Source organism: Pseudopodoces humilis, chromosome 3, assembly GCF_049639895.1.
Source record: "Pseudopodoces humilis isolate 2021_Gansu_Grassland_sample_001 chromosome 3, ASM4963989v1, whole genome shotgun sequence".
NCBI classification, from domain to species: Eukaryota; Metazoa; Chordata; class Aves; order Passeriformes; family Paridae; genus Pseudopodoces; species Pseudopodoces humilis.
In genome coordinates this window covers 21,898,363-21,910,534 of record NC_142202.1, presented here as the reverse complement: position 1 = coordinate 21,910,534, position 12,172 = coordinate 21,898,363, and positions in this window count along the sequence as shown.

The window sequence follows — 12,172 nt, the reverse complement described above, 5'->3', positions numbered from 1 at the left end:
AAATTCCTCCTTTTCCTACAAGGTGTGCAAGGCTAGACAGGCATTTGTGCTCACAGATAGCTTATCTCTCCAGTTCATCCTCAGTCCTGGGCTCCCAGCTTCGTACACTGCCTGCTGGTCAGCAGCAAAGCTGCAGGCTCCCTGGGGCAAAACAAGGGGGGTGGGGGGTGGGGAAAAGAACATCAGCCCTCACGACTCAGGAGGATTCAGGTCAAAAGGTCTCCCAGCAGGCAGCCTGCCCACTACCTGGCAACTCCCATTGCAAATACCCTTGCAGCAGAACCTGCTTTTCCTTAGCCAGCCACAGGAGCAGAGTTGGGCCAGAGAAGCAAGCGACAAAATTCCTGCTGATTTCAATGAGAAGCAGCAGGCCAAGCTTCAATGCTCCAGGTATTCCCACCAGACACCAATGCAGATTTTTTTGCAGAGCTGGTTCCTGTTGTAGTAGAAAACACAAAGCATTTATCTGGCTTCTTCTGGCATCCAGAGGACTGTCCTTGGAGAGAAAGGATAAATAAAGACTTTGGTAGTTATTTGTGCTGCTCACTCCTCTCACAATGACAGCCAAGCATGGTGGAGGTTGGCTAGGACAGAGGCAGAGCCCTGAGATGGGTCTGGCTCAGCAAATGCTGCCATGGGCTTACCATGGGCCAGGGCTCAAACTTCTTCAACACCCGCCCCTCCACAGTGTTAGCTCCTGTTTTGCTGACAGTTGCAGCTGTGGAGAGCCTTTTGCTGATTCACAGGCTTTGCAAGGGTTATTATTAGCTTATTGAGATGAAATGGCTGTTGATTTGAAAAGATTTGGTACAAAACCGGAGCAGGGTGACCTGAAACTGGGCAGATTGCATTTTCTTGATGAGAAATGTCAAGCCCATCATGCTTTGCCTGTATGCACATACAAGCTGATGAGGATTAATGCACAAGTAGCGAACTGTTGTCACTATTAAAACAGCAGCACCCTCCCCCTGAAGAAAAAAGGAGGGAAGAGAGACATCCTTTTACATGGATCCTCATCCCCCTAAAAACAGTGAGCTAGGACTTGGGGGTGACACTTCTGGAGGATAAGAGAGTGGGGCTGATGGTCACTGACATGAGGTGTCCACCTGCTCCAGCTGGCTGTGTTTTATTATGCAATATTGTCTCCTAGCAAAAATGCCCAGTGTCTTTGCCCTCCATCTTCCACAGTCATCTTAATCCTTCAGAGCAAGACCTCTTGTAGCAGTAGGTGAGAAATGGAGTCAGACGTTTCCTGAACTGTCCTATAAAGTTTCTCTGCTAAAGGGTTCAAGCAGCACTGATGCACAGCAGGAGTGGCTACACAATCCCTCCACCACCTCAGCGAAACAGTGTAGGAAACCAGAGAGAATAATATGTCCTGTAACAATTTATTTGCACAAATCATCCAACTCCAGAACCAAATCAGATTGCTTCCTTGGTGCCTAATTAAGCTGATTTGCTCTCCCTTGGACACATGGGAATAGGATTGGTTGCTGTCACAGCCTTGACAGACTTTTCAGGGCTCCAAACAGGTTCCCACCTGGCTCCCTGCGTGGGTATCAGAAGGGAAGGATTGCTTTTAGTCACATGTCCTTGAGGAACACTCCCTGACCAGCCACTGCACCAAGAGGTCAGAGCTGAAGTCCCTGCTGGTGTGGCACCCCAGGGTCAGCATTTGGGCTGCTCAGCCTGGGCCGTGCTTGACACACCAATCCAGCTCTGCAGCCTCCTGCCGAAGGAAACAAGGGCGCTGCAGCGCTCCAGGCAGGCTCATGCTTAGCTGCATGCATCTGCCTGATGGATTCAGCCTGCGGAGCTACTCACACAGCTCTCCTGGATTTCTGCTCGTCTCAGTGAAAGAAGAGAGATCAGCAACAAAGCTGACAGCTGAAGCCAGATCTGCTCAGATCTGCTGCCACCAGCGAGTCTGGTTCAGGAATCTCTCTCTGAATTTCCATTTGAACCCACAGAATTAGTTTGAGTATAAGCAGCAATAACACACCTAATTTGTTTCACCCTGGAATACATCACCATTTAAAATCCTGTAATATTTATCGTTGGCAAAGAGATATTGATTGCTTAGCCACAGGCAGAGTAAAAATCATTGAGGGGAAAAAAAAGAACAAGCATAAAAACAAACCAGAAAATTTGCTCCGGTGGCTTCCTGCCACACTAGTGTGTGATGTGCTGCCTCAGTTTTCACTGCCTTCCAGCATCCCTCAGCTCTCACAAGCTTCCAAGGCACAAAAAAATGACTTTCCCCTTTGAATTTATTGGAGAATGGTTTCCAGCAGCTCCCGGGCACTTTATCACCTTCCTGCAGGGAAACATAAAACAGGGCCCTTGTCTATGCCTGTGCCGTAGGAACAAATAAATAAGGGCAGCTCCCTGCAGCTCCGCCACCGGCTCATCCACGCGCAGGAGCTGGCTGCATTGTAGCAGCGAGCTCAAGCTGCGGAGTTCAGAGCTACCTCGGCTCTCAACTCCCCACCGCCCCTGGATGTTTGGAGCCGGTTATTTCCTTCTTAGGGTTTGCCCAACAGGAAGGCTGTTCCCCACCCCTAAAACCTGGTTAAAAGCTAATGGTCCATTGTGGCTCTTGTAAAAGATTGATTTCCCTGCTAATGGGGGCTGCCTGCTTTCTTGTGGTGGCGGCGATTCCAGCGCTGCTTGGGCGCTGCAGTTGGGTGCGTGCGGCCGGAGCGGTTTCCTTTCGGCAAATTGCATTTTAACAGCGTGAGGGCAATCGCTCTCCTCACTGGGGTGCTGCAGTGGCCCTGCGGCAAGCCTCGCCGTCGCTTCATTTGCCACAAACCTCTCCCGCCGGCTTCCTCTGTGGCCTGTGCTCAGGCACAGCGGCACCGGCGCCTTCTGGGGCAGCGGCTTCAGACAGGGACTCACCGACACGAGAAAGTGGGGCTGATCCTGCGGGCAGTGGCCTGGCCATTCACTGGCGTGGGGGCTGGGATAAAACCTCGTGGGCGAGTGAGCAGCGGTGGAGGGCTCAGGGAATTGCCGTGAGGGCTGGCAAGCCGCCGCACTGCTGCTGGCCAGGGCCCGCTCCGGCCCCAGCGCAGAGATGCCCGCGCTGCCTCAGGCAGGGTGGTGCCGGGCCGCTTCGTGAGATAAGTGTGGGGCTGTCCCCCTGCACCGGCGGCCAGGCCTCTGTAATCTGTCCCCTGGCACCTGTCCATGGCCATCCCAGAACAGCTGGGCACAAGGACTGCAGCCGTGCAAGGTGACTGTGGCCGTGCACAAAGACGGAGGCCAGGCATGAGGATTGCGGTGGTGCAGCCCCTCCAGAGGCAGCCGCTCCCTCAAGCCCAGGCGTGGCAGAGTGAGAGACTGAAATGTCAGCAAGGTTGTGCTGGTACCAAAGGGACAGCAGCATCCCAGCACAGCCGCGCTCCCCGACAGGCAGCAGGCCTCTGCTCTCCCCACCACCCTCTTTGCTGGAGTGAGAAGCACGTAAATTTGCACCTCTGTGGGATTTTGCCACCCGCCTCTGGAGGTCTGGTAGGCGTGCCTCAAGGTTTTGATTATTCTAACTTTTTTCCCGGTTTTATAAGGGAAAAAAATAAGGTGCCACCCATATTTAAAAAAAAAAAATGTGGACTAACCTGTCAGTTCATTCACAGGGAACAATTTGTTGTGTTCTCATCAAGCCGTACTACTATTTCTTAAAAAAAAAAAAAAGTACTGTCTTTTCTCAGCCTAACCTTATTGATTATTCCTGCCCAAAAGCTTTAGATAATTATTTGGTTCAACATTTATCACTTAGAGAGTAATTCATGTGCTAATATGCATAATCCAACAGCAAAGTTTAATTGCAAGATCTTAGCACTACAGTTGAACTGCATTGTTGGGTTTAATTTCTCTTATTCTTTTACAGGCTCTAATTAGCCACATGCAAATAACAGACTTTCTAGATGTTAGCAGCTCTGTAAGCCTTTAGCAAAAGCTACTGGGGTCCAAATGTTTTGTTCTCAAAACACTGAGAGAATTTGAACGTGTAATTTCATTTACGAAAGTATTTCAAAATGGAAAGTGGTTTGCAGTCAGGTTTTTTAAAATAACTATTTCAGGAAGTTAAAGTGTTTTACAAAACATAAAGTCATCATTGCTCAAGTCTGTCTCTGCAGTGAAACCACCACCAGCTACTGAAATGTTTGTGCTTGTGTTTTCAAAATTTGGGGGGAGGGTATGGATTTCTCTTCTTGCCTTAGCATCACTTAAAGGAATAGAAATTGAAAGTACAGAAAGTAAACCATCTACTTACGAAAGACCTGAGCAAGGGCTTTGGGTGCCCTGGTGCCCCAGATCATGTCTGGGCTTTCCAGTCATGCCACAGGAGATGTCATCTCTGCTGTAGACATAAGATTTTTTCCCCAAATAGAATAGTAGCATTTTCAAGACAATCCTGTTGAAAGCAAACAAACCTGCTTAAAGTATCCTAAATTCTATGCAGTATCACTTGTCTAAAGTACACAGAGGCTCGGAAGCACTTGGGAGTGCTACTGACAACTCTGGGCTTTCTGAAACCATCTAAGTAGCATGAGAACATGGTGGTTTGTCCTTATGTTCTGTGTGACAATGAGATCCATGATACTTTTTGTGACACTTCTGTAGACTTGTAGACTGACAGCAGTCCTGGAGGTGGCTGTGGCTTGGATGTGGTGCTTCCTTGCCCCGAGAGAGGACAATGAGGGAGGACAAGTGAGCAATCTGAGACAAGATGGATTTACTCTCTGCTGAACTCCACAGGTCTTGCTCACACCCAACATGCTACGAACTCCTCAAGAGCACCAAGACAACTTCTTTCTTTCAGCCCCTCTGCTTCTGCCTGCGTGAGAAGCTGTGTACCAGGGAAGCACTGGCTGCATTCAGATTGTGGAGGGCTCTCATTTCACCACCTGACACATAAAAGCAAAAAATAAAGAAGTAAGAAACATTATCACCATGGAACTGTTCTGGATGAACTTTGTCCAAGATTAAAACCAAACCAGGAGCATTTTCAGCATGGCATGCATTTTCTTTAGCTTCCAGAAAAGAAAAACATGAGTCAACAGGCTAAAGAAATCTCAGAAACAGGTGGTGAGAGATGCTGTATGGAGTTCAGTATTTGTGCAGTTGCTCTGGTTCTTACATAGGCCTGTTTTAAATGAACCAAAATACCACTCTGTGGTTGACAAATACATACTGCCTTACAAGCAATGGACATCTACCACACCTTTGCTGCAGTGATGTGTATTCATTTAATAAGACAGTCTCTTAAATCTCCTCTCTATAACCTTTAAGAAAATCAAAGTGTGACCAAATAAATCTCTCTATAACTTTTAAGAAAATCAAAGTGGGACCAAATTAAAAACCCAAAAAAACACAAAACCCCACCACATATTTTTGGGCTTGGTTGGAGTGTTTTTTTTTTCTGGTTCTTCTGGACATCAAAGAGAACAAAATTAGGAAAATCCTTGAGTCCAACTGCTTCTGTATGCCTCCTAATTGACCTCCACAGGAGTCTGTCTCTATATCACTTTCAACCTGCTTTAGCTAAACTGCTTCAGGATACAAGAGGTTAAACTACCGTGCTGGTGGGGCAGAAGTCTTTTACTTTAAAGGTCTAACAGCCTTTCCCTTAATCTGCAGAGTGGAGCTGGGATCATACAACAGCTAAAGTCATGAGCTTGTTAATGCTAAAATGACAGATGTTATAACAACAGGATATTTATTAAGTTTCCCATTACCCTGCTGGGTTGTCAGGCCCCAATTTCTTTCTCAGACTGCTCTTTGGATTTTTATAACCAAAAGTTAACAGAAGTCTGTTTTCAGCCTTCTAACAAGAAGTCATGTGAAAGGAAAAAACAAAAAAAGAAAATATTTATAAACTCTCTGTCTCAGCTTGACTCCTGCTAAAGGAGGAAGCACTGCTACTAATTCTGTCTTTCTGCCTCCATGTTATGGTATAGATTTCTATTAGAGTAGGTATAATTTTAACCTTTTACCTAAACACTATACAGCATTGCATGAAAAGTCAGCATCCGTGTGATTCCCAAGTCCTGGAGACTTTAATATCTATTAATTATTTAGTGAAGCGCTGCAAACTGTCTCATGGTGGGTGTTTTTCCTAATTGCCAGATTAGAAAGCATCCAGCAGCCCTGCCTGGAGGATACCTACCTCTATGATCTATGACCTCTATGCTGGGAGGTGACAGCCCCTGCCCAAGCAGGGCTCGGAAGTTACTGTGGAAAAAGCAGACAGCCTAGAAAAGCCACATGCACAAGGAAACAAGAAATAACCAGGTTTAAGCAGTCGTTTATGTATAAATGGAGTTTCAAGACTCATTCAACAGTTCTAAACTCAGTAACAGCGTTAGTCCCAGAACAACTGTAGTGGCAGCCCAGTATCAGAGTTGTTACACCACTGGTGGTGCCATTCCCACCAGGCCATTGCACCCTTTACACCTATGCCACACATGCTGTGGATGCGGAGGCCTTTCCTATAGAGACAGGGGAAGTTTCAAACGTTGAGAGGCAGCGCTGTGCACACATTTGTTGGTAGATGGGTGTTCTGGACAGGAGATGCTCAGAGCACAGATTACCTGGCCTGCACATCCCAGCTGATGGCAATCATGTCCTCACTTCTCCTGTGTGCTGTGGCCCTAAAATCAGTGCAGCACAGCCAGGATCAGCCAGAAGCAATCCAGACCTCTCCAAGGGAAACTGTTGTTTTCCATCCCTCTAGTTGTGTCGGTTTGGAGTCCAATCCAAGAGAAGATGGCTTCTTTCCTTAGCACAGCTGTAGTCCTGCTGGATGCTTCTTGAGAATTTTAAAAGCCACCCCACACCTCTGTTTCCAAGGTCATCCTTAAACTGAAATTCTGGCTTTTGAGGAAAACCAAAGTCCATATGGAGATAAATGAGACCCCTCAGAGAACCACAGCTTCTACCATGGTCACATTTTCGAGTCTCAGCAAGTACTTCATATTTCTTTAAGCACTATCTAGCAGAGTTTGAGGGATGAAAAGTATGAGAGAGGTCAGGGCCCTGCATGTGCTATGAACAGAGAGCACATTTCACCTGTCAGAGTTCCCAATACAAGGCAGACTCTTATATTCATAATCTACTTACCAGAGATGAAAAGTGAGATGGAAAACATGCTCTAAGGGGTCCTGTAACAATCACTACCATTCTATCCAGTTTACTTAGTAAACATCTTGGACTTACCAAGAAGTACCTCAGTGAAATTTCAATGAATATTAAGTTTTCCTCCTCTACATATGAGTGGCTCTGTTTGGGGTTAGTCACAGATGCAGATAGTAAAAAAAAAAATTAACCAAACAAACTGAAAAACAAAACAAAACAAATCCCACCAAAACCCAAGAGCTCAACTTGTATTAACAAAGGCTTAAAGTGCTGAGAATTAATGTAGCCTTATCTTCAGCACATTCTTCCACATTTCCAGGTCTTCAATATCCTCCATCCAGCTCAGCTTGGTTCAGAGTCTTGCACTCCTACTGAGCACAGGAAAGCACAATGTTACTGGCTCAGCCAGCCAGCACGTGGCCCCTGAAGGCATTGTCAGAGGAAGGTACCCTGAAGCCAATTCGGCTGAGACATCCCCCTTCAAAAAGAATCTGTCAGAACAAAGTTCCTGTCAGAACCAAGTTGTTTGAAAACTAGGATGGTCACATTTGAGTAAAATCCCCAACAAACTCTCACATTATTTAAAAAAAGGTTCACATGTACTGGAAGGAGTAGCTGAATGATGTACAGTCCAGTATTGCATCTACCATCTCTCCACTCCTTCCCTACCATACTTTAACTGGCTGGATAAATCAGTGCATAGGACAGGATCTAATCTGGTATTTATGGAATAAAGTCACCATCACATCACCAGTATCTTGAAGGATTAGTTTTTCAGAATGCTATGTATAGTACAAGCCAAAATCCAGCTTACGAACAGATACATTTTCTTATGTATCACTAAAGCAGCTTCCTCTTTGTAAAGTTCAAGAAAACATTCTTCCACCCTAAGTTATTGCTGTGGACCCTGTCCACAGCACATTCTATGGCTACTCAGAGCTCTGCAAAGTGCTGAAGTACTTGTTAGTGGTGAGTGACCTGCTACCAAAATTCTGTGGTTAGCTCCACATTTTATGAACTTGACACTTCCTCTCTTTTTAGCTGATGTTAAAGAAAAATCATATGTTAGCAAAAATTGGACAGGTTTTTAAAAATAAAGCTTATTTCTATGTTCTGTGGATTAGAAACAAAGACATAAAATAAGTATATAATTCATTAAATGTTTTATCAGGAAAATTAATTATTTAATTTGAAAATATTCTTAGTAGTATTAAAAAATATTTGCATTTCAACTTTAAAGGCATAGAAATATTTCTGTTACCTAGAGGAACTTTCAGACCTTCATCATCATCAAAATAAGTAAGATCTATTAAAACATAGCTGGTTTCAGCAGTTGCAGACACACTGCACTGCATTAACCTCAAACTTGCAGTTTAAGGTTAAGGTTTAGAGATAAAGGGGAAGGGGAAGATGGCAGCAGTCCATCCTTGTTTATCTTGTTTAACTTTTGTCCTAGACCCAGACCAATGACTTTTTCTCTCCAAACCACTGTTTCGAAAGGGGAACGCTCATGTTGCATAAGAACCCTCCATATTTGACTTTTACCTGAAGTCATTTGGAGAAATACTGCTCTATCAGGATTTTTGCCACTGCCAGCAACAAACCCCCAAGCAAAGACATTATTTTTGCCAAGCTGCAGTCTCTTGCAGAGAGAGGCTACTTCTCATATGCTCAGGTGTGAAAATAAACTGCTGTTACCTGATTTTCGATCCCATTTCTCCAGCAGTGAGTTAAGCTTGGTACTTCACACTAACCTTTTCTGATGGAACAGCTGAGGCTGTGCTGGCTACCTTCTGTCACAGAAAGATTAAGTTCTCAGCTTCAGCTGTGATCTGTTTAAACATGTTTTTCCATGTCTTTCACTAACTTGGATTTCCATGGACTCCCAAGTGTGTAGGTCCCTCAGTAACAAGCTGTTAAGCACTGCAGAGCTATAGAGGAAAAGTAAAGAAAACCATTACCCTCATTAAAGCAGCTGCAGGAGGGGGAAAATATAACCATTACAAAATCAAAACCTAAACGCATTCCATTGCTTATTTTTCTCCATTGATGCCATTATTTCATTTGCTTTCTAATAACCAGAGTGACCACCACGGGAGAAGTGACCTGCCTTTTTGATACTATCCAAGATTAAAGGAGTTTTGGCAAAAATCTTGTAGATCAGATTTTCCATTCTTAAAGAATGCATCTAAAGAACTCCAGTCTGCCCCACTGTTCTTCTATGACACATGAATTATTGCATGCACATGCAGTAATAGTAACTCAGATAACTCTCTGGGAAGAGGACAGCAAATAAGAGCATCACAGAAAAAAAAGCTTCTGCAGAAGCTGTAGACTTGAGTATCTCACCAGCTTTCAGCAGAGAAACATTGTTTTGACATTACCTTGTTTTTGTAGATACTTTTAGAAAGGGCACATCAAGTGCAGTGCCCTTCATACTCTGGGTTCAATGGCACCTTTTTTTTCAGAGCAGCGCACAGTGTTGCAAGGCAGTTGAGCTACACACTCACCTTAGCTGTGTGGCTAAACTTCTCAGCATTAACGGATTGGAAAAAGGGGAAAAAAAACCCATGCAAGTTTTCAGTAAAAGTTACTGAGGTTTTCAATAACACATAAGAGCTGGGGTGATGCTCTGGGCTTTTCACATACGGCCCGTGATATCACGCTGCGGCTGTGACATCAGCGCAGCTCTGACACAGGCGCTCTGCCCACGCAGCTTGACTCAATATTTAGTTCTGCAGTTTTCCTACTCCTTCAGAAAAAGATAACTGGGACATTATGGTGCCAAGTGTCATTCCACTTCCAAACTCAAGCATATGTACCAAACACCTCCTTTTTAGCAATAACTTGCCGACTAACTCGTCAGTGTCTCTACTGAGATGCTGCTGCATGCAGGGAGGTTTTCAACGAACTGGAAACACACCTACTAAGGCTGGGTAATAATTTTTGTGATAATTAAACAAAGTTCTTTCCTTTTTTCTTTTTGAACAGCAATGTGAAGAGAAAATCACTTCAAACTAGCATAACACACAAGTCTAAGACCTGTGCCAGTCTGGATATTTAGGATGAACTTCTTGAGCCTAGATTTTACCCAGTACTTAAGTTCAACCCCTCCTAACACTCAGCTGGAAGCATGCAGAATCAACCCCATGCATTTGGGTCAGAACCTTCCCACATGCCCACAAAAATACAAGTGAAAATCATCACCCAAATTTTGATAATTCACATAATCCCTTTCTCAAGGAAAAATGTGCTCATCTGAAACTGACTGGGGGAGAGCCCAAGGCAGCACAGCATAAAACAATGGACTGAGTCTCCAGTCTGTGCTGCCTAATGAAAAAATCTTGAGGGTATAGCAACATGTGCAGCACTTACCTGTGGGAGTTTTTCACTCCTGAACTAGGGTATGAGCACCTAGCTCAGGTAAGCAACAGTGACCCAGTTACCTGCAGACTGCCTGTGCTGTACTCGCTGCATCCTCAGCTACAGGGATCACACGGTAACATCAAACCAAGCAGTGAAGCTTGAATCCAGGTCTGCAGCAGGCGAGCAGCATCCACTTACACTCAGCAGACACACTCTGAAGCACAGAAGACTGGCAGCAAGTAAATATTTCCCTCAGCTGAGGTCTTACCTACACTGCAAAATGCCTATAGCACAGAATGCAACTGGAACGAGTGTGGGCAAACCTTATCCAAGTAATTAAATCTAACAAATTCACCCAGTGAGTCCAGGCAAAGGTAAGGACAGGCTTCAGCCCAGGCCAGCAACACGAGCACAAATGCAGGAAACCCAGCAGGTTGCACATCCTGTTCCGCAGCATCACTAGGGCTATTCTTAGCTGCAGGAGCTGGTGCAGGAGGGAAACACTGGGAAGCCGACCAATGCTGTAACTAGGAACAGAGCTTGAGTGATGGGGGGTGGGGATTGCCATTTGGTCTCAGCAATACTTTAAGGTTTGTGTTGATTGTCAGAAGAAAAAACAACAACAATAACAACAAATAAAAAAAACCAAAAAAACAAAACACAAAAACCCAAACGGATTAACCAAACCACAAACATATATAAATGCTAGCCAAAGTTTCAGTGGCAAGACTTCCATGCCAGGCTTGGGATGCTAGCACAGATCAGCCTGAGAAGGTGCCTGTTGAAAGTGCTTGTCTTCCTGGAGTCAGACACTTCCATCCTACCCTTCTCCTGTGGCATTAGCTTCTCCAATGGAAAAGCAGCAAGGAGTTGTTCTGGGAGCTGGCTCTGGTCCTTGTGGTCAGGCTGCTATCTGTGGTAGGAGGTCTAGGAATGACTTGGGGGAAGGTACATTTAGCAAAAGTAAGCTATCGACCTGAAGCTTCCCTTCCTGCTAATTTAAAATTCCCACACCAGCATGTCTCATAAAGGATGTTCATAATAAGTTCAAATATCATCTTTTCATGAAGAGGTAGAAGCAGCTTTGGAAAATGGCAAAAACCAAGCTCACATGCAGTGCTTACAGCACAACCAGACATACCCTTCTGCACATATAACTAATAATGTGGAATCACTTTTCCCTCTTGAAGCAGAAAAAGAAGCTGCTGAAGGGCTCCAAAATGAACTCATCACTGCAAGTTTATTAACAGTTCAAGACAGGTACTGCTCACCATCCTACCCTTCTCAGTACTAGTGCTGGCAACTGCAGTCAGTCCTTTCCTCCCAAAAAAACCTGGGCAAACTGCAGTGTTTCTGAATTGAAACAAATGAAGCTGAAAAAGCACCAAAGCATCTTCTGCTCTAAAGCAGCTTTCTTCCAAAGACATTGAAAGAACAGTACAGAGTCCTCTTAGGAAGCCTACCTTATTGACCCTTATGTCAGATATTTAACCACGGCAAATTAACAGGTCAAGAAGATTTTCTTTTCAAAAGCTGTTTTCCTTTGAGATAAAAAAATACCTTTTGCATAATTAACTCTTCATGATACTAGAACTGAGCAACTCTTCTTTTAATTGGACCTGGAACCCCGACAGTTGGAGGCCAGGACTTTAAAACCCACTTA